At 54.0% G+C, this 27,335-nt stretch overlaps 1 protein-coding gene across 1 annotated transcript in view; it reads left to right on the top strand.

Moving 5' to 3' along the window:
- The first annotated feature begins 864 nt into the window (after nucleotides 1–864).
- The window catches only part of SLC2A9 (solute carrier family 2 member 9), a 108,194-nt gene continuing 81,723 nt past the window's right edge, over nucleotides 865–27,335 (top strand). The window contains exons 1-3 of the mRNA XM_066278731.1: nucleotides 865–1,130; nucleotides 12,671–12,806; nucleotides 26,473–26,566. The gene's annotated coding sequence lies outside the window, so the exon portion shown is untranslated. The remainder of the gene's footprint in view (nucleotides 1,131–12,670; nucleotides 12,807–26,472; nucleotides 26,567–27,335) is intronic.

Consider the following 27,335-nt stretch of genomic DNA (forward strand, 5'->3'; position numbering starts at 1 on the left):
CCGGTCAGGGCACGTAGGAGAAGCAATGAATGAGCGCACAACTAAAAATGGAACAACTAAGTGGAACAGCAAGTTGATGCTTCTCTCTCGTTCTCTCCCTTTCCTTCTCTCTCTTTCTCCTCCCCCTCCCCAAATCAATGGAAAAAATTGAAAAAAAAAAAAAAAAGAGAAGAAATTCCTCAGCAGACAGCCTTCGGACCCAGACAACAAGCCTGGGACCCTGGCCTGGCCTGCAGATTTTAGACTCACATCTTCCTCATAAGCCAAGTCCTTAAAATAACCCTCCTTTTATACATACACACGTCCTCTTAGTTCTGTTTCCCTGGAGGGCCTGACGAATAACACACTGCCGTGGTCCAGACAGACCTCTCATTGAATTCAGTCGTACCCAGAGCAGCCTCCTCTCGCTGTTCTGGGGACAGCCACGCCCAGCTCGAGACAAGTGGCTGGAAGCACGGGATTCTCAGTCTCGGGGGGACCAGTACAGATCTCCCCGTCTAACCGAAATAAAGGTGCAGAGATGTGACACCATTGCCCGAAGGTATTCCACAAACGGGAATAGGACTCAGTGGGGTTAAGACCGTGGCTCCCACTTGGGGCGATTTTGCCCCCCCCCTAAGACATTTGGCAATTATGGAGACATTCTTGGTTGTCATGATGGCTGAGGGAGGGCTGGTGACCTTGCTCCTGGCATCTAGTGGGTGGAGGCCAGGCATGCCGCAAACACCCTCTAACGCACAGGACAGCTCCCTGCAACAGGAAAGCCAGGACTGACACGCAGCCGTGCCCAGGTTGAGCAACCCTGGGTCTGCATGAGGAAACACTTAGTCACAAAGGGCTTTAAGTTCTCACCCTACGGCTGGCGGGGAGGGCTGCACTCAAATCAGGAAGGAGCCTAAAAAGGCAGCAGTAACCGGGCATCTGACCGACAGACTGGAAAAACAGGCCGGGGGAAAACATTACTGAAAAGGCCAGAGAGCTTCGGGGAAGTCCTTAAGAGGTCAGCTCCCTCTCAGAGGAAGGACCAGCAGTCCAGCTGGTGGGAACAGCGAGAGCACAATGCGTCGTGGCCTGAGATATGTCCCTCACACAGGGAGTCCTAGCCCCGAGGCCGCGAGCGACCAGAGCTGGTGAGTGGCTGTCTTGTGTTTTGTGGCTGCAGCTGTTGTTGTTTTTAATTTGGGTAGTGACCTGATACACTCGCAGGGGGGGGGGGGGGGGTGCGTGGCTAGGTGAGAAAGCTAGGACGGCAGAGGTCTGATCCTCTCCCTGCCGCGATGACCGTTGTTGGGACTGTTGGTGGGAAGGGCAGTCTGGTGCAAACTTCCTCAAGGGAAGCTGAGTCGTCATCTAAGACCTGATCATTCCGCTTCCGGGCACGCACTGGACACACTCTCCCGCTGTCCTCTGTGGGGACAGAGGACACGTATGAGACCGTTCCTGCGGTGCTGGCCGACTGCTGAGGGCCTCCCGGGCCTCTATCCTCGGGCCATGCTCTCTGTGGGTCATCAGAGGTCCTTTCCCACCAGTCCAGAGAGCCTGGCACTATACCCTCCCCCCCGCCACCCCGTTTTACAACCGAATAAACTGAATCTCGTGCGGTTCAGTGACCTGGTCGAGGCCACACTGTCTATCAGCAGCCAGGCCGAGACTTCAACTCCAGTCCTGCCAGAGCTGACCTGTGTCGGTGCCGTTGTCCACGAGGCCACCCCCTTCGCCACGAGAAGTAAGAGGGGGCCACCGAGATAGCCTGTTCCCCACCACGACTGGCCATTCTTCCTTGGGTTCCTGCTAGACAAAAACAACAGAAAAGCTCGGGGTTACAGAAAAAACAAGGTCAGGCGGGAGTGGGGGGAAGGGGTCAGTTTGACCTTCTAGAATTCTGACTTTCATTAAGAGTCTTACCTGACCCCACCACCACCACCCTCCCCCCATACACACACCTACACCGTAATGCTGCCCGGCACAAAAATTCTTGAAAGAAAAAGAACAACTAGCCTACGTTAAGCCCACATGCCAGGCAGCGCTCTGAGATTTTACAGCAATCCCCACAGCGACCCCGTGAAGCGCGTAGGATGTTTATCGCCTCCACGACACGGGGGAGGGAAAGGCAGGGAAAACCGGGACGTGCGGTCACTTGCCCGAGGTCCCCCAGGGCCTCAGAACTGCGGGAGGCCATGCCCGAGGTCCCCGAGGGCCTCAGAACTGCGGGAGGCCATGCCCGAGGTCCCCCAGGGCCTCAGAACTGCGGGAGGCCATGCCCGAGGTCCCCGAGGGCCTCAGAACTGCGGGAGGCCATGCCCGAGGTCCCCGAGGGCCTCAGAACTGCGGGAGGCCATGCCCGAGGTCCCCGAGGGCCTCAGAACTGCGGGAGGCCGTGCCCGAGGTCCCCCAGGGCCTCAGAACTGCGGGAGGCCGTGCCCGAGGTCCCCCAGGGCCTCAGAACTGCGGGAGGCCATGCCCGAGGTCCCCGAGGGCCTCAGAACTGCGGGAGGCCGTGCCCAAGGTCCCCCAGGGCCTCAGAACTGCGGGAGGCCGTGCCCGAGGTCCCCCAGGGCCTCAGAACTGCGGGAGGCCGTGCCCGAGGTCCCCCAGGGCCTCAGAACTGCGGGAGGCCGTGCCCAAGGTCCCCCAGGGCCTCAGAACTGCGGGAGGCCATGCCCGAGGTCCCCGAGGGCCTCAGAACTGCGGGAGGCCGTGCCCAAGGTCCCCCAGGGCCTCAGAACTGCGGGAGGCCGTGCCCGAGGTCCCTCAGGGCCTCAGAACTGCGGGAGGCCATGCCCGAGGTCCCCAAGGACCTCAGAACTGCGGGAGGCCGTGCCCAAGGTCCCCCAGGGCCTCAGAACTGCGGGAGGCCGTGCCCGAGGTCCCTCAGGGCCTCAGAACTGCGGGAGGCCATGCCCGAGGTCCCCAAGGACCTCAGAACTGCGGGAGGCCATGCTCGAGATCCCCCAGGGCCTCAAAACTGCGGGAGGCCGTGCCCAAGGTCCCCCAGGGCCTCAGAACTGTGGTCACTTGCCCGAGGTCCCTCAGGGCCTCAGAACTGCGGGAGGCCATGCAGGGAGACTGCTCACCCAGTTCGACTCCTGCTCTGCGCCCCGCCGCCCACATCCTGTCCGGATCATCGAATCGTCCTGGCCTCCGTTTCCTCCTTGAAGAATGTGGATAAACACCGTGTCCCCTTCCTGGGGCCGTCGTGAGGACGGACATCTGCATAGGAATCAGTAAGGTATCGTCACTGAAGTTTCGTCGTCGCTGAATCACAGCTGGGCTCCCTGCGGGGACTGAGGTGACCCGGCCCGGAGTGAACCCAGGAGGCTGTGTTTGGCACGTGGCCCTCAGGAACGGGCAGAGGACCCCCAAGGAGGGGACGTGGGCCAGGGACTGGGGTGGGGGTGGGTGCACTTTAAGAGGAATGAGGGGGTGGGCTAAGACCTTGGGCCCGGCAGAGGGAGGAGGTGAGCTCGGTTGACTGACCAGGGCCCTGGGCAACCCAGCCAGGTGCCTTCGCGGTAGAGGAAGTGCGAGGGTCTGGTTCTTTTTTTTTGGTATTTCTCTGAAGAGACAGTCAGACAGACTCCTGCATGCGCCCGACTGGGATCCACCCAGCACGCCCACCAGGGGGCGACGCTCTGCCCACCAGGGGGCGATGCTCTGCCCCTCCGGGGCATCGCTCTGCCGCAACCAGAGCCACTCTAGCGCCTGGGGCAGAGGCCAAGGAGCCATCCCCAGCGCCCGGGCCATCTTTGCTCCAATGGAGCCTCGGCTGCGGGAGGGGAAGAGAGAGACAGAGAGGAAGGAGAGGGGGAGGGGTGGAGAAGCAGAAGGGCGCTTCTCCTATGTGCCCTGGCCGAGAATCGAACCTGAGTCCCCCGCACGCCAGGCCGACGCTCTACCGCTGAGCCAATCGGCCAGGGCCAAGGGTCTGGTTCTTGAACAGGGGCGGGAAAGACACAAGAGAGACCTCAGCCTTTGGAACCAGACAGACGGCACTCAGATCTTACCTCGTCTCCTTGCAGCGTGGCCTGGCTGTGGCTCCTCAAGCTTTCCCTGTCCAGACACGGGCTCTGGGTGTCCTGGCCGGGCAGCTGAGGACTCTGTGAGATGACCTCACGTGTGCCCTTTGCAGGGTGCCCAGCACGTAGCCGTCACTCAAGAAGCCGCGACCTCCCTTCCGGTTGAGGCCCAGGAACCCCGGGGTCAGGAACCCTCAGTTCCGCGGGCCCTGCGACAGACACATGTCCCTTGTGATCACGGACGACGGTTCCCAGGTACCTGCCTCAGCTGCCCTATTATTCTTTACAAGTCGGTGAGAACTGGTGACGTCCACTTGGCCACGGCTTTGCAGTGAACTGTGGAGGCTGCCGGGCACCCGAGAGCAGGGGGAGACCCGCCCGTCTGTCAGGGCGTGGCCGTGGGAGGAAAGGACGTCTCAGCAGAATTGGAAAGGATGCGCTCCCTTCTCCGCGTGGGAGAAGGCACCTAGGCCGAGGGACAGCTTGGGAAACACTCGCCGTCGTCAGAGGGTGACGAGGAAACCGGTTGGTGTGACGTGGACGGTGAGCCGGGCACACGGTGCCCGAGCTGGGCAGGACCAACTTGTAAAGGAGACGTGTGCACCACGCCGCGTGCCCACCAAGGGCTGGGAGCTCCGCCCATGGACCAGGTCCTCCGGCCTCTCCCTTCCGGGCCGCCCCTGCCTGGGCTGCGCTTCGGGAGTGGACCGTTACGGGCTTGCACCCACAGCAATCTGACGCATCCGTGAGCCAAGCTCAGAAAACATGCCTCCTCTACCGGCCGGGCGCTGGACTGAGTGTCTGTCTGTGTCCCCCAGAGTGTACACATGAAGCCCTAACGCCTGGCGTGATTGGCGTTTGGACTTACGGCCTCCGTGGGAGTAACTAAGGTTAAATAAGGTCACCAGAACAGGCCCCTGATGGGAAGGATGAGTGTCCCAGGGCCGCCCTAACCGAGTGCCCGAAGACAGGGTTGGAGTTTCTCTTTCCATATAAAAAAAATATCATAAAGGCTCTGTCCTTTTTTTTTTTTTTTTAAGGAAATAGGTTTCTTTAGATAAGTTCCCACAAGAGGAATCGCTGGGTCATTGGCAGTTCCATTTTTAATTTTTTGAGGTAAGTCCACACTGTTTCCCACAGGGGCTGCGCCAACACTGCTCCCTTTTCTCCACACCCTCGCAGCACGGACTGTTACCGTATTGATGATAGCCAATTGTTAGTAGTTTTTTTTTGTTTTGTTTTTTTGTATTTTTCTGAAGCTGGAAACAGGGAGAGACAGTCAGACAGACTCCCGCATGCGCCCGACTGGGATCCACCCGGCATGCCCACCAGGGGGCGATGTTCTGCCCCTCTGGGGCGTCGCTCTGTTGCGACCAGAGCCACTCCAGCGCCTGGGGCAGAGGCTGAGGAGCCATCCCTAGCGCCCGGGCCATCTTTGCTCCAATGGAGCCTCGGCTGCGGGAGGGGAAGAGAGAGACAGAGAGGAAGGAGGGGGGGGAAGGGGTGGAGAAGCAGATGGGCGCTTCTCCTGTGTGCCCTGGCTGGGAATCGAACCCGGGACTTCTGCATGCCAGGCCGACTCTCTACCACTGATCCAACTGGCCAGGGCCATTGTTAGTAGTTTTTATTCAAAAATATCCCGACTACTGCCAATTCTCCGCTGCCTCGAACTGCCTCCCTTTCCCCTCCGCGGCCTGGCCGGTCTCTGCGTGTCCTTCTTTCTCCTCTTGGGCTCCTTTGATAGCCGAGCAAAGGGAAAGCCCATATTTGGAACACTTAGTCCAGTTTCAGTTCTGATACATGGATACACATAAAAACAAAACCCGGCAGGCGGGTCTGCATAGTGGGGCCAGAAGCGTTGGGGTTGTTGCTGTGTGCCCTGGGGGAGGCGGTCAACACCCAGCGGTCTCAGTGAGTGGCAGAGGCTCTGAGCTGCCGACACCCCCAGGGGGCCAGGAGTCTGGCTTGCTAACCGGGTCAGCCGTGCCCCAGAGCCGAGGTTTCCCTCCTTCAGTGCTGCCTTGGAGGGGGGACTTCCTCTCCCTCCCTCTGGAGCCACAGTTCCACCCCTGGAAGGGATATAACGAACTGGCATTTGTCCATGTCTAGGCCAGCAGCCACCGGAAGCTGTATGTCACGGAGTTTTTTGCTTAAAACGCTTTCAGATGGCATCTAACCACCACAGGGCGGTCGACCCCAGAGAGAGAGCACCGTGACTGCAGGGGACTCTCCGGTCTCTGGGTGGCAGCACTGCGTGGGGAAAGACGGAGAGCCACCAACACCAGGCAGGACTGGGTGACCACCGGCCAGTTATCTGACTTATCTGCCTCCTGTTTCCTCCTGGGGGGGCCTGGAACGGCAGAGCGGCTGGGTCCCCGGAGCACAGGAGAGGGCGGAGGAAGCACTTGCACGGGGAGCTGTCACAGGTCACTCGTCTCCCTGGGGAAGTGAGGGAGCACCTTGGAAAGCCATTTTAATGACAGAGTGAGGCACGATTTCCCTTCCAGTTTCTTCGTTGGCAGCAGGATCTGATGGGCTCACATGAGGATTAATTTTGAAGAGTCGTGCATGCAAACCATTGCCATTAAATCCTGCTCAATAGTAGTTCTCCAAAATAGAAGCAGACACTGCCATCTATTCCTTTAACTCCGGTCGGCGGGGTTCCTCTTCCGGCCTGCCCCCCCACACACACACATACACTGGAATTAAACACTTTAGTGGACTCCGGAGGGGAACATAGACTCTGCTCGAGACTGCCCCCCGCAGGCTGCATAGGAAAATTCGGATTGTGAGCAAATCCTAAAACAGTGGGCAGGAATCCGTCCCGGGAAGAGGGCGGGCACAGGGCACTCGGGCACCAAAGGGAGACATGAGTGAGGAGGGACATTCTCTGTGCCTGAAGTGGGCTGCCTGCAGGGCACAAGCCAGAAGCTGGGCGGGGGCGGGGGCAGGCGCAGGGACCGCGCCAGTGTGAGGGCAGGCTCCGTGTCGCGGGATGGGGGGCGGGGAGTGGAGAAAGAGAGGACCTCGTGAGGCTGTCCGCGCAGCGCTGGAGGCTCCATCCGGAAGCAGCTGGGAGCCATCGAAGGACCCTGAGCAGACAGGCAATGACGCCTTTCACCTACGAGAAAGACTACCTACCCTGCGGATACTGCAGAGAACTGGGGTGGGAGGTGGAGATTGGCGGCTGGGAGACCAGTCAGAAGGCCGACGTCCAGCTGGGACAGGACAAGGGCTGGCCCTGGACAGGGTGGAGAGAACCCAGTCAGGCCCCCTCTGTGATGGGGCCACCTGGATGACAGGTTAGCTAGCTGTTACCTGGTCCAGCAGCAGGGGGCCTTTGGTGGTGGTGTTACCCCTGGAGACAGAAGCAGAGGAGGAGGAGGAGGGGGAGGAGGAGGAGGAGGAGGAGGAGGAGGTGTCTTCATGGAACCTGCCGGTTTTGGGGGGACAGACTTGGCGCACGTCCTCATCACGAACGCGCGGTCATCGTTCACCCTGCCAGCCACTCACCGCCTGATCAGCCATCCTTCCCCAGAATGCTTGGTGCACAAGGGTAAGGGCACTTACGTCGTCTGGGAAGAGCTCTTAGTGAAGCGTTTCTAAGAACCGTTTCGGGGGACAGCCCACGCTGTCTCGGTGCTGAGCTTTAATAAGTCGGAGATAAGAACGCTCGAGCAGAGGACAGCGAGCTCCACCTGGGGCCGCGCCGGCCCACAGCCCGTCTCTGTACAGAGAGCGTCACCGGGACATAGTCTCGCTCCTCTCTGGGCAGTGTCTCCGGCTGCTTCTGGCCCCCGTGGCAGAGTGGAGGGGCAGCCGCAGACTGGAGGGCTGGCAAAGGTGCACATCCTTTCCAGAAAGCCCTTTCCGGAAAACATGTGCCAGCCCAGCTCTTAACACAGCCCCTCCTTCCTCTGGGGCTGTGGGGTGGGGGCAGTTTGGCAGTGACGGGGGCGCCTGAAATCTCTCCATGCCAAAGAATAGACCTCGGGGGTGTCGGCTTGTCCTGCGGGGCTCGCTTTGGATGTGAAGGAGACACCGTCCGCGCTGCTGAGGGGACCGCTGGGGTAAAACGGCGACAGACATTTGAGGACGCAGAGCTGGGCGCTGCCTTTGTTCCCGTGCCCTGCGTTTCGGCACGGTGGCTCCTTGAGCAAACTCTGTTCTACGTGGGGGTGGGGGATGGGGTCCAAGTGCGGGTGCACCTGTCGGCCCCTGGCCCGGCTGCGGTAGGCAGCCGCCTCCTTCCCGGAGCCCCTCGTGCACCCGCAGCAGGTACGCACAGACGGTGCCGACAGGCGGTGACGGAGCATGAAGAGGGGGCGGTGGCCACGGGCACCCCAGGCTGCTTTCCGGAGAACGGGGGATTATCTCCACGCAGAGTAGAAGCGGAACGGCGCTATAGTCAGTGAGGAAGCTGGGCATTGACTTTTTACTCAGTGAGAGCACGGTCACAGATGTTTCCATATGTCCTCTCTTTCTCTCTCTCTCTCTCTCTCTCTCTCTCACACACACACACACACACACACACACGGACACTCGGGTCAGGCAGGGCGGAGAGGGTGTTCCTGTGGGTGCAGAGTAAATAAAACCAAGAGTTATGACACTGTTTTTCTCCACCTCTCCAGAGGAGGACCGTGAGCCTTCCTTAATTCTGGTCCTGTCCTCGGCCCGTCACTGCCTGGGTGACTGAGCCGTGCTTAGTAGTGTTAGCTCTGTGCATTTAATCATTTCTTTATGTGCTTTCTTCGCGCTTTGTGTTCCCTTTAGAGAATTTGTCACCTGCCCTCACGGCCATTGCTGTGCGCGTCTCCCTGGTGAGACTGTAATCGCTATGCAGTAAGGGACTGGTTCCTTATTTTTGAGAGGCAGGAACATCGATCGAGCTGCTCCTGTGTGTGCCCTGACGGGGAATTGAACCCGTAACCTCCGTGCTCCGGGACGATGCTCCAGAGCTATCCACCCAGGGCTTAACTGACGTGTATTGATTCTTAGAGAGACAGAGAGAGGAAGGGTGAGAGAGGGGAGGGGGAAGGGAAGTATTTGTTGTTTCACTCGGTTGTGCATTTTTTGGTTTCTTCCCGTGTGTGCCCTGACTGGGGATCAAACCCACAACCTTATTGTTTTGGGACAACACTCTTAACCCACTGAGCTAACTGGCCAGGGCCACCTTTTCCCTTTTATAATCTCCATGTATCCATTCACTCAGCCATGCGTTCTTCATTCAGCTAATATGACTGAAGGCTTCCTCTGTGCCAGATACAGGAATAAGCCACCAGGCAAACAGTGGGCCTTCAATAAACGCCTTCTTTTTTTTTTTCAGTTAGAATATAATTGGAACAGGACACAGCATTCCTTTTAGGATACGGCACACTGGTGTGATATACAGGTAGCTATGGTGGCATGATCACCGGGGCGAGTTAACATCATCACCACGGTGGCTACAAGTTCTTGTTCCCTTCGCTGTGATAAGAACTTTTACGAGAGACTCCATTATTGCTTTATAATCTTGACACGCCCGCGTGCGGGTTACAAATGGCCTTTTCCATATTCCAGATGCGGAGACTCGACCTCGGGTTCAAGAAAACCCGCACAGGCACGGTCACACCGTTTGCAAGCGGCAGGACCCGGACTCGACGAGCTCCTGTTTCTGTGCTCAGCCCTGTCCTGCTGTGTTTTTCTCCCCTTTGTTACAAAAATCGTGACCATAGAAAGTTCTGATTGGGTTCACTGTGAGGTCTGGTTTTATCCACGAGGTGGTCCCAGTGGAGTGATGGAGGCCGGCACACAGCAGAGCCTTCCCAAGGACCCCCGCGTCCCTCCCGGGAGCCTGTGAGGTTTACTGCTTGTATTCTCCTGTCACGGATGCAGATGTCAAAGTTCAGGCAGATGCGATCATGGCTCGGAGCCAAGCAGTGGGGAGGGACCCAGGGCTGTGCCCCTGACAGCTCACGTTCCCCCGGCGGGCGGGGCCGAGAGTGGGCCAGGGGCCAAGGCGGCCGGCAGTGTGAGAGGAGCCGGCAGGCCCGGCTGTAGGTGTGGGAAGGAGGACTCACACCTGCTTCCAGCTGAGTCACTGGAGGGAGGCGGTGCCTGGGGCCCGAGGGCTCAAAGACCAGGCACCTGGGTGCCAAGGATGCTGCCCGGTGTGCCACCTCTCAGCTGCCGGGCCATGGACCTCAGAAAGCCACCTGCCTCCGTGCTTTTCACAGCGTGGGGCCCACGGGAAAATCAGATGATGAAAAGTGCTGCCTAGATGATAAAAAAAAGAAAAAATGCAGGCAAGAGGCCCTGCACTGGATACTAAGGGTTTTAAGCTTAGTTGCTTGCTTTTAAAACAGAATGCTCTAGTCGGAAGATTTCTGGGTGGATATTGAGGTTTCTTGGTGAAGGCGAGGCTCAGGGTGAGTGTTGAGATAGAAACGTGTCCCAGATCAGCAGAATGACGGGAGCAGGAACGCAGTCCGGGGCTGACTGGAGGCGGGGTGTCTCGGCAGAGCCCACTGGCGGGGAACAGCAGGGCCGGTGGGCAGGGCGGGGTGGCCTGGCGAGGCATCACGCTTCTGTTTGCAAGACGAGCAATGTCAGTCTTCTTGCAGTAATGTCATCCAGGATAACTGACTCAAGTCAGTTATAATAAGCCACTAAGAGCAGATTTTTTTTTTTAGGCGAGAGGAGAGGAGATAGTTAGGCGGACTCCTGCGCACAACCCAACCTGGATCCGCCTGGCAACCTCATCTAGGCCCTGATGCTCAATTAGCAAGCTATTTTTAGTGCCTGAGGCATATGTGCTCCAATGGAGCTATCTTCAGCACCCAGGGCCACCCTCAAACTAATTGAGCCACTGGCTGTGAGAGGAGAAGAGGGAGAGAAGGGGGAGAGGGAGGTGGAGAGACACAGATGATCACTTTTCCAGTGTGCCTGGATCGGGAATCAAACCCAAGACGTCCTTACACCAGGCTGGCATGCTATCCACTAAACCACCAGCCAAGGCCAAGAACAGAAATTTTATTTTCATGGGGCACAGGACAAAAAGAGGAAATTCAGCCAGGTGTTCAGAGGCTCTTTGGTCTTGGAGAGGACAGAGAGAGGCATAGGGGAAACTCAAAGGTGCCCGACTCTCCACGCATCTTATTTCACTAGGGGGCGAGCGAGGGCTGGAGCATGGGAAACACTGGTAAGCCTGGTGGTTTGTTCAAAGGCTACATATCTGGATGGCCAGGGGTGGGGTGGGGTTGGCGTGTGTTAAATTTCAGATGCCCTGCCCCATCTTGGATCCACTGCATCAGAATCCCAAAGGGTGGGCCTGGAAAATCCCTGTCCTCACCAGCCAGCCCGGCCCTGGCCTCCCGGAGGGCGTTCATGCGCCACTCATGTACAAAGGTCAAGACCAAGCTCGGGAGGAAGGGAGGCACTCCACGGCCAGCCCGGCGGTGGACACAGGGAGGATGCTGGCCAGCCCGTGTGACTCAGTTGCACTTTGACACCTGGGAGGTGTTGAGTCAGTGGTCACCCAGGGCAGCGTGGGCACAGAGGCTGCAGTTCGGGGTGCCCTGGGAGCTCTTTGGGGAAGTTCTGTGCTCGATGCAGAAAATAAGGCTTCTCTGAGCATGTCCAGCCCAGCTCCCTGGGACAGGAAGGGGACAGAGAGGCCGGACAAATGCCCAGTCCAGGAATGTGGTTTGAGGGTGTGTTTGGTAGGAGTGCTTTCGGATGGTCACCTGCAGGAAGCTTCCTGCTCAGACAGATCGTAAGACAGGCAGTAAGTCCCACATCGAGAACCTCCATTTTTATTTGCCTCCCAGAAGGCACTGGTGTGAACATCTGGAGAATCTCACACCTACTTATTCCCAGCTGAGCCTGCAGCCCGGTGGGGGCAGTCCATCCCTGCTAAGTGATTGCAGAGAGCTTGACCGGGAACAGACACCTCTGAGCCCCGAGGGATGCCCGTGGCTAAATCTGTAGTAAAAGCAACAATGGGTCTGGCAGCTGGCAAGCCACTCCCCCTCTCTGAGTCTTGGTGTACAATCTCACAGAAGGATTCTTTCAGGACGGCGAGGGGGGTGCAATGCAGGAGTTTCTATGAGGGTCTGCTGCCACAGGCTCGGCCCCTAAGAGTAACAAGTAACCGGACACACTTTGTTCATATTGATTTCCGTCTTTGCTTCTTCTGTACCAAGCTCCGGCGAGGCGACGGAACCCCGCTAACTCATTTCAGTGGCCCCCCTCACCGCCTTCAGAATGATCCTTGCTATTCCATGCATCCAATGTGTTCTGGCTTGAGAATTCTCCAGGCGAGCGGCGGTCTTTCTCGGCCAGAAAGGAAGGAGGTTGAGGCTGGGAATGGGGGATCCGGGGGTGACCTCTGCTCCTTCTGGCATCTTTTCTCGGGGTCTCATTCAGTAGAACCCCACTTGGCTGGGGGGGACGGGGGTGGCTTTTGACTTTTCCCAGCCATCCGGGCTGGGCGGTGATGCTTGCCATGGCTATATCACAGGTTATTGTTGAAAACAGGTATGACCCTGTGACTTTAGAAGGAACCAGAATAAGTAATATTTTTAAATGGAATACAGTCATTTCTTTACTTGACTACTTACTGACGGATTGGTGAACAGATAGGTGGATTGATAGACTGACTTTGAACACTGCAGATGGGAGGAGCCTCACCATCATGGAAGAAGAGCGAAGTCGCCTGGACGGAGAACTGGGACACCTGGCTCGGCTGTGACTCATTCGCAACTCACAGTGTGACCTCGAGTGACCTCTCTGCCTTCCAGTCTCTTCATCGTAAGTATGAAGCGTGGCTCGGTCCACCCCATGAAATGCTCCGGAGGATTATTTCTGATAATAAATGCAAAGGTGCTTGGTAAATTTGCAAAGCTCAACAAAAAATGTTACTTGTTTCAATTATCATTTAGTTTGCATGACTTGTTGGTTTCCTACAACAACCGGTGCAACAAGCTTGGGGAGTAACATCACAAGCCCAGCGGCCTGGAAGACAGACCCCTGCATCACTTCCTCTCTCTCCGCGGGAAGGGGTCCTGTCTGGGCACCGCCGCTGCGTGCCTGCAGCGATAACTCCGTGTAGGAGACGGTCCCGTGGGGAGTCGAGGTCCAGACGGTCAGAGTGAAGCTGAGTCCTCAGTGGGGCAGACCATCTCTAACCGAAGTGTCTGTGACAGTCACGTCCCCTCCTCCGGGCTGCGCTTCGCAGTCACGACTTATTCATCATTTCTTACGATCTTAGTTCTGCTTTACTGGTTTTGTTCTAATGTCGGTATCCTCAGATCTTCTCAGCATTAGATGGGACACAAGGGCTAAGTGGTATGTCAGCAGGAGTAACAGACCAGCCCGGGAGAGTGCCATGTGAGCGTTACATTGTGTCTTCCCAAAAAGGGATGATGTTGACGTCCTGACACCCAGTCTCTGAATGTGAACTTCTTTGGAAATAGGGTCAATGCTGCTGTAATTAGTTATGAGAGAGTCATCCTGGTTAGGGCGTGCCCTAATCCAATACGACTGATAACCTTTTAAGAAGCGGACTATCGGGCAGCGTGAGGATTGGGGTTATGCAGGTACAAGCCAAGGAGCGCCAAGGATTGCTGGCAGAACGCTAGAGGCCAAGAGAAAGGCAGGGAACAGACCCTTGCCCGTAGTCAACAGCTGTTGTCTCAAGCTCTCCGGTTTGGGGCACTTGGTTTTGGACGCAGACGGGGAAGCGGGGGCTCTGGGTCCCAGCCCTGCCTCGGCCACGCACTCCTGTGCGTCCTTGGGCACGTCTTCGTGCCTCACTTCCCTTGTCTGCGAAAAGAGGGAGTTGTGTTGGAGAACCGTTTGCCAGTTTTGCTTATAACTAGAACTACCTGGGAGACATTAAAATGATAGCTTATTCCACTTTTCCTCTGGATTTTTAAGGTAATTAACTTTTTTACAATGAAAAGAAGGACAAAAAATAATGGAAGAAAATAATATCGTCAATAAAAGAAACATTTTATTCATTGCAACGATAATACACTATAGTATGATAAATGCATAATAAAAACACTTGTAATATTTTATAATGTGATTATGCTTACATGCCTATTAATTTTTTATAACAATTGTAAGAAAAAAGTACTCATTTATTTAGATACAGATAGGTCACATCACACGCAATGGATCGACTCTGCATCGATCGAACACGGACATTTACGGATTAGTCTTCCAACATCAAAAACGAGGACCTGTAGGAGGACACTTTTCGAGGGAGGACAGAACTTACAAAAGAAGGACTATCCTCCCTGAAGGAGGACGATTGGTCACCTTAGGATTTTCAGGATCACTGGGTTGGGATGGGGCCCGAAATCTGCTTTTAAGAAGCCCTTCAAGCCGTGGCAGTGCCCAGCATCTTGCTGTTGCTGCCTTCTCTGGCGTGCCAGGTTTCCCCAGGGCCAAGCCTTGCCCCCTGACCCCACACAGTCTATGCAAGCCTACCTGCATGGTGAGTGTGGGTATCTGTGCCCCACACCCAGGTGAGAAACCCAAGCAGGCACAACCATGTCTGTATCTCTGGCGCATTGCTGGGAAGGTGCCCAGGGCTTAGGAATCATGCATCAAACGAGAGGGCAAATCGTCTTTCCACACAGACACCCTGCTCTGGGCTGGGCGGCCAGAGCGCCTGCAAGCTCTCATTCTGGAGCTGTCAAATGCACCCCACCCCCTGCTGTAAGCCTGGCCCAGCCCCCCACCCGAGTTCACCCTACCTCCCCCTGTGCCTTTTAGAAGCACACATAAAGCAGATGTACTAAGTCACTCGATCCTGTGGGGTGGGTTCTGTGACTCTTCCCATTTTACAGAGAGGGGAGACACTGAGATTCAGAGAGGTTAAGTGACCAGCTCAAGGTCCCAGAGCCAGTGGTGGAGCTGGGGTTTGAACCTAGGGAGGTTTGAACCGGTTATTCCATTATCCATTCCCCCACCACTCAAATTCTTTGCCAACAGGAACCAGTGCGAGCTGCTCGGCTGGTCCCATCCTCTTCTCCCTCTTACCTCTCTGGAGAGATCTCCTGTCACCGTCCTCACTCTGCAGCCCGGTAGCTCCTCACCCTGTCTGTCCTTCTGCTGGAAATCTCTCCCCTTCCCTCTGGGCTGCCAGGGAGTTGGAGCCCTTCTCAGCTTCCCATAGACTCTGGCATCTTTGGTGATTGTAACCATGGTCCACCTATCCCCATGGCTCAGCCTCTCCGTCCTTCAAGTCCTTGCTCAAATGTCCCTTTTCCAGTGAGGCCGTCCACAGCCACTTTTATAAAATCTGCAATCTCCCCAGCTCCGCCCCCCTCCAGGACTCCCGTCCCCATTCTTACATTTTTCCCCCACAGCCCCTATCACACTGTAGTGCACTGTGTCATTCACTGATGCGTTCTGTTTCATGACCTGTCTCCCTCCCTAGAATGTAAGCTCCGTGAGGACGGGCGTGTCTGCCGGCTCTTTCACAGTTCCACCCCCGTGCCTAGCACACTGCCTGGGTAGCGGAGCTCACTCCATGTGTGTCGAGTGAGTGGAGGAACACATTCCATGCAGCTACAGCCCTCTGTTGTGTGTTTATCTCCCTCCTATGACTGTGAACTCCTTCTGGGAGGGACTTGATCTGATTCATTTCTGTATCTCCAGCAACTAACCAAGATCCTGGCTCTTCGTAAGTCCTCAGGAAGCCTTTGTTGAATAAGTAAAGAAATAAGCAAATGAATGAATGGATGGGAGAACTGATGAGTGGATGGAGGGATGGATGGATGGATGGACTGATGGATGGATGATGGATGGATGGATGAATGGACTGATGGATAGATGATGGATGAATGGATAGGTGGATGAACTGATGGATGGATGATGGATGGATGGATGGATGATAGATGGATGGATGGATGGATGAACTGATGGATGGATGAACTGATGGATGGATGAACTGATGGATGGATGAACTGATGGATGGATGATAGATGGATGGATGAATTGATGGATGGATGAACTGATGGATGAATGATGAATGGATGGATGGATGGATGATGGATAGCTGATTGGATGGATGGATGGATGGATGGATGGACTGATGGATGGATGGATGAATGATGGATGGATGAATGATGGATGGATGAATGGGTGGGTGAGTGGATGGGCAGATGGGTTTCTTTCCTACAAGAGAGCTTGCTTGGCAAAATGCAGCCAATAGTTGTCCACATGTGGCTTCACCTGTGGTGCTCCCCGGTTTGGCACGAGCCCCCAACATAGCCCATGGTGCTCACTCATTCAGGGCTGGAAAAGCTGAACACGGTGATGAAGTCCAACTGGTCTGGGTTAAACAGTGAGGTTAGCAGTGGGAGGTGTGTGTGTGTCAATCTTGACCCTGCCCCTCCCTTGCTCCGCCTCTTTGCCCCTCGCTCAGAGGGAGAACTTGGCTTTCCCTGGCCTCAGCGAACCAGCCCCCTCGCTCTCCCGCCCAGAGGAAACCCCCCTCGCTTCCTCCCCGGACAGACGCCAGCGGCTCGGTCTCAGGAAGCGGAGGAGAAAGGAGGCAGCAGCGCCCCACAGTTTCTCAGCTTCTCGGGGCCAACAGCACTTGGATTTGCTCTTTTGTTTTTCCTCCCCCCGCCCTGACCCAAGCTTTGTCGAACCCAGAAGAGTCCGCTGTGGGCCTCCCCACTCAGAAGAGTTGTCACGAAGCTACAGACATGATGACTGGCCGGCAGGAAGTGGGGCGTACAGGGAAGTTCAGGTGCTCATGGCCAGTGCTCCTGCTCAGCCAAGAAGGCCCCTTCTTGTTGGGGAAGCCGCTGGGCATCCCCTGTCTGTGGAGCAGGAGTGTGAGTCCTGGGGCCTGACCCTGAGCCCAGGGGGAGTCTCTACTGCCTTAGAGCAGAGCGTGACCCCGAACTCTCTATGCCCAGCCTCAGCCTGGAAGGCGGGCTCAGCAGCTGGGGCTCCAAGGTCAAGGGGGTGTCAGAGACTTCATCCATCTGGCTGGAAGGAAGCTTGACCCTCTTACCTTGACCCTCAAGGTAAGAGCAGTGCGGGTGACAGATTCAGAGCTCTGTGGAACGTACAGTCCAAAGCGACCTATGGGCTCTGGACCTTTTTCCCTCCCTTTTTCTCTTTACGATTTTATGACCATGTAGGTGGTGCTGGTCTGAGGGGCTAGGGCACAGACAAGGAGAAAAGGCGAGAGGCCATGGCAGCAGCTCGGACTCGGGTGGAGGAGCTGCTTCTGATGAAAAGTGGTCAGATTCTGGATGGGTCTCAGGGTTGAGGTGGGTGTGGCTAGTAGGTAGAAAGGTGAGACCATTTACCTGGAAGGGAAAGACCACAGAGGAGCAGGTGTGTGTGTGCGTGGGGGGCAGGGCGGTCTAACAGCGTGGGAGTCGTGAGTACGCAGACGGGGTGGGAGACCCCGTGCAGTGAGAGCAGAGAGAAGAGGAGGAGGGGCGGGGTCCCACAGAAGAACGTGGAAGGAGGCCAGTGGAAACGGAGAGAGCCAAGCAGGAGCCCAGTGACATGGCGCCGATGAGCCTGTCCGGGTCTGAGGAAGATCCACGCTGATCAGTATCTGGCCCACAGCCTCTCCTTCCACAGCTAAGCCAGGTGCTGGGCCTCCCTGGGAATTACAAGGTCACCAAGACCCGCTCAGGGCCGCCAGAGGCTCCTGTGTTCTTGTTAGTCAAGCAAGAACAAGAAACTGGGAGGAACTCTGAATGAGCAGCTAAGTATAAATATTTATCTTGGACCCATTCAGTTTCATGAATGATTGACTTGCTGATGTTAAAAATAGGTCCAATTCACAAGTCTATGCAAGGTGTTGAGTATTATGTCCACACCTTATTATGAATCCTCACCCAGGGGCGTGTTGTCGTGCTTGTGACACAGGTGAGGAAGCTGAGCTGACACAGGTGCACCGAGTTCCTCAGGTCACACAACTGGCTGGTGGCAGAGTCAGGGGCCGACGCTGGGTCACCGTGGGTGACCAGGCCGTGCCCTTCCTGCCTACACCAAGCTGATGAACAAGGAGGAGGTTTCCGAACCTCAGAGCATTCCACTTCACCTTTAAAAAAAAACAACAGGTTGAAATTTTGAGTTTATTTCAAAATGCAGACTAAACCAAGGCCTCGGTCTGATCCCTGCGCCACTTGGGAAGGGCTCCAGACTGACCCTAAATGGTACCAGCCAAGCTTGAGATGGGCAGAGGGTCTCTTTCATCTTCTCACGCTTTAGCCTCATTTCTCAGTATCCTAAGAGGCGCTGCGGTCATTGTTCTTCTGGAGATGTTTTTAGCAGCAAGCACAGGACTGCGTGTTTTCCTTACCTCTTCTTTACCAGCGTCGTAGTTGTATGTCGCAGTCTGTGAAATGAAAGGGGGGAGGGGCAGAGCCTCCAGGGAGTAGCCCTGCTCATCCCTGAGGGCTCCGTGACCGGAAACTCAGTCAACCTTTCCACTTTTTCAATGGCCAAAATTCTAAGGGGCGTTTCCAGGGCTGCAGTTCGAGTCCGCTGACTTTTCTCATCAAAAAGGACTTATTTTGTTTTTCTGCCCAAGTTGTCAAGCCCACGTCAGGACCCGACCCCAAGGCAACTCTGCCTGGTCCCCATGGGCTTTCTCCCATCCAAGTACTATCCAGGCCCGACCCTGCTTAGCTTCCGAGATCAGACGAGATCGGGCGCGTTCAGGGTGGTATAGCCGTAGACCCCATGGGCTTTCTGATTGTCCTGCCAGATAAGAGACCTGAACAAGCGTGGAGAGGTCTGAATGCAGCACCTAGAAGGAGTTACAGACACGGACCAGTTGGATTCCTGGTTCCAAAGAACTCAAACCCACCCTGATGGACTCGGGCAGGAAACGAGTTTCATGGGTGGAGAATGGAAGCTCAGGATTGATTATGTGGAGAAACGATGCGTCCAGGTTGTGAGAAGACGCAGGTCATCCAGGAGCAAGCGAGCAGCCAGAGAACAGCCTGCCTATAGGTCCCTGACCCTCCACTGCTGGACACATGGTGCTGTTGCCACCAGACTCACACTAGGCTGCCCCTTCTGCATAGAGAATGCGTCCTCCGTAACCCCTGCCTCAATGGGTCAGAATCAGTCTCTGTGCTCGGTAGGACCACCCACCTTGTTATCAAGGACCTTAAGTCACACAGCTGGGTGGCAGCACAGCCAGAATTGTAACCAGGCCTGGGGTGCCGAAGCCTTGTCCCCCAACAAAAAAGGAGGAGGGTCCACATCTGGGCCAAGGGAACAGCAGGTTGGAACCTGATTCTAGGAAAGCCACCGGAGGCTTTAAGCAGGGTGGGTCACGTGATCTGGTGTTTGCCATAGGATGTCACTCTAGATGTCACCACCTGGGGGGTGGGGGATGAGCAGAGACCGCTGTCAGGAGGCTGTGGCAGGCAGTCTCCCAGGTGGCAGATGACGTCGTCTGCCCCAGAGAGAATGAGAGCAGAGCAGTGAATGAGAGTTTTGATGGTTTGGACAGGCACTCGGAGAGACCCAGAGGAAGGAAGGGGTCTTTGATATTTGGGCTGAGAAACTGGGGAGAGGGGGAAGGCTGGAACACGGACGTCGGAAATGCAGTTTGGGACCCACTGTGTGTGAGACACTTCTCAGCCCGGTGAGGGCACTGCCTGGGGGGTGGACGCGTGAGTCTGGATCTTGGGGGACAGATCTCAACCTGAGGGACAGATCTGGGAGTCGGCAGCATATCGCTGGTTTTAAGGCTACGAGTCTGGATGAGGTCACGCGTGGGAAGAGCGTGGACAGAACAGAGAGGAAGGCTTTGGGCTGAGGCCTGGGGTGCTCCACTGTGGAGGTCCGGTACATGAGGGGGAAGAGCTGAATAGACGAAGAGGTAGCTAGGAAGGTGGAGGGAACACTGGGCCGGTGTGTTGGCTGCGAAGGACATTTCTAGAAGGACTCAGAAGGAAGACGAGTGGTCGAGCTCATCAAAGCAGCTGGGAGGGTGTAGAGAACTGACCGTTGACTTTGGCTCATCCACGTCCTGAAAAGAGCACGTTGGGTGGTGCGGTGGGTCACAAACCCCGTGGGTCACAAACCCCGTGGACAGGATCTGAGGGACAAAGGCAGGTGCATGGGGGAGACGGTGCACGGATTCTCTTTGGGAGCGTGTGTCGGGAGCCGATCCACTAATGCTGGCTAACTAGGTCACAGCAGGAGAAGATTCACAACTGCTGGTTGACAAAGTCACAGCAAAAGAAGATAGAGTCACCGCAGTAAGACCAACAGCTGCGGGTTGACAAAGTCACCGCAAGGAAAGGCACAACGACACTTCCCCCTTTAATCTTTTGAATTAATCTGGCCTTATATTCCCCCCTTTTCTGGGTGTGTGCTATTATTTGTAGCACAGGGATAATAGTACCGTGCTTTCCCTGTAGATTCGTAGTAATTTCTTTGGAAATGAGACAGAAGGTGTAAGTTCCACAGAAAAGCCTGTAAGCCCCTTGAACTGGGCTCATAAACATAAGAGGCTGGCCATGATATCCCTCATAAAGGGTTAAGTTTGTAGGAGAACTTCTTCTTATTAATCATGTTAGAAAGAATAGTTAGAACTTAGCTAGTATATGAATATAGTAAATAAATAAAGTTTAACTAGACATTAGAATCTTAGGTAAAGTGTAGTGGAGTGGCCTGTTGCGTGGCCTTGGATAGGAGTGCAGCTGGCTAGTAAAGAATGTTTTGTTAAAAGACTTGTTTTGTCACTGAAGGCAGTTGCTGGGCTTTTCTCAGTAAAACATTCTCATGAGATTTTTGTATTTTCCAAGAATAGGAGAGGTATGTGGTGGGATTCATAGCAGCAATAGCAACTAATGCCTTCTGATATTATGTTGCTACTAGCTATCTTGCAGGTGCACTCTATGTATCTCTAAGTAAAAATTACTCTTTATACTATGTCAGTTTCTTAACAGCAAGCCTTTTGTAGTCTTGTGAGAAAAGAATTAGGACACTGCATGAACTCAAGGCTATTTGCCTGAGCAAGCGGTGGTCCTCTGCTAGTCCTTGATGATTTCGTCTGCTATCTCTCTCTGCGCCCTTGACTCACAACAAGAGTAAAATGGAGTTATTAATTAGTACTAATCTTTTAGAAGTTTGTACCAATATTATTATTACTATTGTATAACTGTACTTTGAATAACTTACCATCTGACTTGTAGCTTATAGATATGAATTAACTGTTATCTGGAAACATGTAACCATAGTGAAACAAAATACCATGTGACTGTAACTCAGTGTGTATGCATAAAAAGTAATGTTAGACCAGCCATTGAGAGAGATGCCTGGCAGTAAATGCTAACCAGAGAATAAAGAATTCGGCTCTCTCACTCGATTTCGCCGACGCCGTCTCCTCCTGTGGGACCCCTGGATCCTCCCCCCGGGGCTGGACCCCGGCAAGCGTGGGAAAGGGGTGACCACAGGGGGCAACGTGTTTTTTTTTATTAATTGAGGTGAAGTTCACTTACCATCAAATTCACCGTTTTATCTACTTACTAACCTTTTTAAAGTGAACAATTCGGTGGCATTTAGCACATTCGCAGTGTTGTGCCACCACCACCTCTACCTCGTTCTAGAACATTTCCATCAATCCCAAAGCAAGCCCCTTGCCCGTTGAATACTTGGTCTCCGTTTGCAATCCCCCCCCCCCCCCCAGCCCCTAGCAACCACTCGTCTGCTTTCCGCCCCTAGAAACTATCATTCACATGGGATTGTATCACCTTTTGTGTCAGGCTTTTTTCCACGTAGCACAATGGCGTCCAAGTCCTGCCACGTTGTAGCCTGGGTCAGAATGTCATTCCTTTATGTGGCTGAGTAATATTGCATTGTGGCCACAAACCACAGCTGTTCATCCTCTCCTTCGCTGATGGGCATTTGGGCGGTTCCTGCCATTGGGCTATTGTGAGCAGTGCTACCATGAACACTGGTGCCCAAGTCTTTGTTTTGAACACCTGCTTCCAGGTGTCCTGGGCATACCCCTAGGATTGGAATCACTGAATTACGCATCGTTCTGTGTTTAATTTTCGCGAGACCACCAAACTCTTTCCCACAACAGTGAAACCCGTTTGCATTCCCGCCAGCTGCGTGCGTATGAGGGCTCCTGTTTCTCCACATCCTTGCCTGGTTAGTTGGCTTTTGTTTGTTTGTTTGTTTTTTAATGGGTGATATTGAGACATTGTTGTGCCTAGCCTGGAATACAGACAGAGACATTGATGATGCTGGGGTGGGAGTGTTGCTGGAGGGAAATCCTCAAGTAGGTGGGAGGGTTGAGCCCACAAGACCCATGCAGGGCATGTCCTTCAAAGTGGGAAGTAGGGACACCAGGCTCCCAGAGACACAGGAGAGACACTCTGATGGGCTTGTCCTCTTTGCTCTGGGGAGGAGCTTTCCCGTAAAGCAGCGGGGAGTGGGGAGCGGGGAGCGGGGAGTGGGGAGTGGGGAGTGGGGAGTGGGGGCTGGCAGCGAGGGGGTCTCACTTTACACCTCAATTCTCATTCACAAGCCTTGGTGCTTTGGGTCAGCGGGTGACTTCTAGCACCCAGGCGTGCTTGGCCACAGAATGAAGAGAACAGAACTTCAGCAGCTGCCTTTAGGAGTAAGCGAGGCTGCGTGTAACCAGGGCACGGAGCAGGTGCTTAGTGACGCAGGTCCCTCCCATCCGCTCACCCTCCTGGCTAGATTCTGAATGATCCGCTAGAAGCAGCAGGGTTACCCTTCTCAGTCTCTGGCACTATGTTGGCCACCTAGTAGGTGTTCCATAAGTATTTGAAAAAGAACAAAGGAAGATGCAAGGATAAAAATAATGGTTAAAAAAAACAACAACCAGACTTCCTGTTAATAATAGCAATAGCGAATATCTCCTGGGGGCTTGCTACACGGCCCTGGCTGGCAGTTCCAAGGGCTGCGCCTCATCTGGCCCCCGGGGTGACCTTGAGACGCCTACTCCCTTATCCCGCTTTGCAGAGCAAAGGTATCCAGTGTGACAAGGCTAGGGAGCAGCAGGCTGGCTGTCGGGTCCGAGGTGCGATCCTGGGCTCTCAGTCATTGTCCCGTACTGTTTATCTAGATGCTGCTAATCTTGTCATCGGAGAGTGCTTTATTGTCAGTTAAAAATGTAACCAAGTTCCAGCCTGTACTACTCACGGAACGAGGGCTGATACCTTGATTGACCGCGTCTTGAGATAAGGAGAGTCCTTTATGCGGAAAGCCAGCAAGCTGAGGTCTCCTGCCAGGGCAGACCGGCCTCCTGAAGCACCACCTTACGAAAGTACAGAATTCAGGCTTCCTTCTCGTCCAGGGAAGGGGGAATGGGAGAGGTTGGGGGTCAGGAGGTGACCAGGGAAGGGGGAGTGGGAGAGGGTGGGGGTCAGGAGGTGACCAGGGAAGGGGGAGTGGGAGAGGGTGGGGGTCAGGAGGTGACCAGGCAAGGGGGAGTGGGAGAGGGTGGGGGTCAGGAGGTGACCAGGGAAGGGGGAGTGGGAGAGGGTGGGGGTCAGGAGGTGACCAGGGAAGGGGGAGTGGGAGAGGGTGGGGGTCAGGAGGTGACCCACAGCCACAGACGTGGAGGTGCCAGCCAGGGTCAAGGAGGTGAACTTTGTTCTTGGCCAACAAATTCCAGCTGCTGCAGTTTTTTGTCACGGAGTTCCTGCAGATCTTTGATAACCACTCGTTATTTTGGCGTGGACTTCTTTATCTCAGGGGAGGCAGTTTAGAATACGAAGAAGCTGTTTCCTTTTGTTGTTGTTTTTTCTTTTTCTTTCTTTTTTTTTTTTATACTGAAGCAGCAAGCAGAATTCTTCTAAGGCTTCTAATATCTTCGTTCAAGGCCCAGCAGTTAAGCAGGAGCTAGTCACCTAAAGGTTACGGAAACAAGGCAGGCTTGAACAAGATGCATTCAAAGAGCCACTGACTCTGTTATCATAAGACCTCACTCAAGGGAGGCTGGGTGAGTGCGTAGGGGGAGGGAGGGAGAGAGGGGTGGGCACCGGCTGGGCCGTTGCGGGAGGTTTGAAAGGCTGGAAGTCAACACCACCGCTCAGAGGCAGCCTCTGTCCGTCTGGGCATGTTTGCACTTCCTTAAGCACCACTGAAATCACCCGGGCATGAAAATGTCACCTTCTGGCGTGCCGGTTGTCAGCCCGCAGAGGTCGGTGGATAAAGACATAAAGACATCTCGGGTGGCTGTCTCCCAGGGATCAGGCGACTCCTTCCTGGCCACTAGGCCACCCCGTTGTCAACATCAAGGTGCTGGGGAGATGGGATTAGCCTTGAGAAGGTTGTCGGGTTGCTCTCAATCGATGCTTGGGGAACTGGGTGGACTTTTCCACGTTCCCAACACAGCCCCGCCTCCCCGGGGCCTGGGCGTGTGCTGAAGCCAGGCATAGTGTCCATCTCCCATGTTTGGGGGGCACTCCTGGGCACCCGTCGTTCTGTGCCCCGCCCAGGACCAGCCTTCACGTCCCACGCCCTTCCCCCTCTCTCTGGTCAGGCGCCCTTGGCTGAGCTGGGACTTGCCCCGGCTGCAGAGGCACACGCCTGGGTCCCTGACGTGTTCTCTGCCACTCCAGCCCTCTGCTTACCTCGGGGTGCTGAAATCGCTAGAGCGGCCCGAGCATGCGGGCATCACTCTGGACTAGAGCAGTGGTTCTCAAAGTGAACCTAGCAGATTTCCAGGTGCACCCTATGGTATTCCAGAGAAATACGTGCCTGTTGGGGACCAAAAAACCAACAGGGCTTTTGGAGTTTAGATTTTTGGGGGGCTGAGGTGTGGGGAATTGGCTGTAAGCTGACAGTCTGCCCAACACCCCCACCTCACTTGCCTGATTAGGTTGCAAAAGGCTGTTCAGCTGTGGTGCTGGATTGTTTACACTACCTCCCATGTTCCCCGGAAAGACTGGAGGCAAGTTTCTTCTATCCTTTGTTTGGTATAAAGTTAAGATGATATGTATGGTGGGGGTTTTGGATTGATGATTAAACATAAGGAATTGTCTCTTGAAGCCTTTTGGATTTCTATAAAAGAAGAATATGTGGCAATATCTAAAAAAGCTTTGAACATTTTACTACAATTTTCAACATCCTATTTATGTGAATTAGGATTTTCTACCCTCAACACAATTAAGAGTAAAAAGAGAGGAATTCTTCAATGTATTGATGAGGAAATGAGAGTTTGCCTTTCAAATATATGCCTAAACATCAAAGAAATCGCTAGGACACATCAGACTCATGTTTCTCATAAACACAAGAACGAAAAAACTTAACACATTTGTGCCGGGACCTGTCGAATTTACTAAATCTTACTAAGAATGTATCTATATATATAAAAAGATAACTTTTTTGTCATTTTAAAAAAATTTTAACCCCTCTTTTTTATGAATTCTAAAAAAGCATAACTCAAAAAATGTGACATAAAAATGTTTTCTAATGTCAGAATAAATTTAATTTTGTCATATTTATTTCATTTAATTGCCATAAAAGCATGCTTGGAATTTATTTTTTTTAATATTTGACTTAATTATTATAACATATTTCTCAGAAATTTGTATATTGTGCACCCACAATTATTTGTAGGATTTTAAATGCTCCCCGACTTCAAAAAGTTTGAGTACCACTGGACTAGAGTGATGGCTCTCAGCCGGTTTGCTCAGTGGTAGAGAGTCGGCCCAGCATGTGGATGTCCCAGGTTCAATTCCTGGTCAGGGCACACAGAAGAATTGTACATCTGCTTCTCTACTCCTCTCCACCCACCCTCCCTCTCTCCTCCCTCATGCAGCCATGGCTTGATTGGCTCTAGTGACTTGACCCAGGTGCTGAGGATGGCTCCATGGCCTCTGCCTCAGGTGCTAAAAATTGCTTAGTTGCCAAGCAATGGAACAATGCCCCAGATGCGCAAAGCATTGCCCTGTAGAGGGCTTGCTGGGTGGATCCCAGTCAAGGTACCTGCGGCAATCGGTCTCTGCCTCCCCTGCTCTCAATAAAAATAAAATAAAATAGAATGATGGTTTTCATGCATTTCTCCACTGGCTGATTCTACCCCTGCACTGACAGAGTAGCAGGAGTTAACCCCTCATCCTGGTCCTTTGGATTTAGGGCTTGATCAGTCGGCATTCATTTGTGTTCTGCTTTATAAGACTTGCAAGTCATTTTGCCTGACCCTCTCCACAACCCAGGCAGTTTGGTCCCACACCAGTCACCTCCTCACGTTAATGAGAAGAGATCCGACACCCAGGAAGGTCAACCCGCTAGTCAGCAAGGGCTTGGCTGGGGCACCTCTGCCTTCGACTCGCAGGCCAGAATCTGTTCACAGGCATCTGGGCATGTTTGTTAATCATTTATCACTTGTCAAGATGGGCATCATAGAATGTTTACAGTAACAGCTCTGCTGGATGCCATGTAATCATTAACGCTGTTTTCTTCTTTCATCATTTCCCAGGTTTATATCTGATTTGATTGGGAGCCGATCTATCGGAGAAGCGCATTCTGTGTGCTCTTTAGACTGGGACAGGCGAGGCAGGCTCCAGGAAACGGTAAGTTTTGCTCACAGGTTTGGATCAGCTTTGGGGCGGCTTCAAGAATTACTGAAATTCCTTACAGAAGAGTGGGAGCAAGGAATTGGAAAACTGAGGGAACTGAAAATCAACTTGGTGAAGGTTAACTGAGAAAATGCACACAAAGTGCTTAACATGGTGTCTGGCAGATGTTAATAATGGCTACTCTTCCAATGGCTGGTGACCAGTCAGTTACTCTTCCTTCCACCCTCTCCCTCCCTTCCATCTTTCCATCCTTACTTTCTTCCTTTTCTTTCTTTCTTTCTTTCTTTCTTTCTTTCTTTCTTTCTTTCTTTCTTTCTTTTTTTCTTTGTGTGTGTGTATGTGTGTGTGAGAGAGAGAGAGAGTAAGAGAGAGAAACAGAGACAGAGACAGAGAGAGGGACAGATAGGGACAGACAGACAGGAAGGGAGAGAGATGAGAAGCATCAATTCTTTGTTGTGGCACCTTAGTTGTTCACTGATTGATTTCTCATATGTGCCTTGACTGGGGGGCTACAGCAGACCGAGTGACCCCACGCTCAAGCCAGTGACCTTGGGCTCAAGCTGGTGAGCCTTGCTCAAACCAGATGAGTCCACGCTCAAGCCAGCAACCTCGGGGTTTTGAGCCTGGGTCCTCTGTGTCCCAGTTCGATGCTCTATCCACAGCACCACTGCCTGGTCAGGCCTGCTTTCCTTCCTTCCTTCCTTCCTTCCTTCCTTCCTTCCTTCCTTCCTTCCTTCCTTCCTCCCTCCCTCCCTCCCTCCCT

The sequence above is a fragment of the Saccopteryx bilineata genome, chromosome 5, assembly GCF_036850765.1.
Source record: "Saccopteryx bilineata isolate mSacBil1 chromosome 5, mSacBil1_pri_phased_curated, whole genome shotgun sequence".
NCBI classification, from domain to species: Eukaryota; Metazoa; Chordata; class Mammalia; order Chiroptera; family Emballonuridae; genus Saccopteryx; species Saccopteryx bilineata.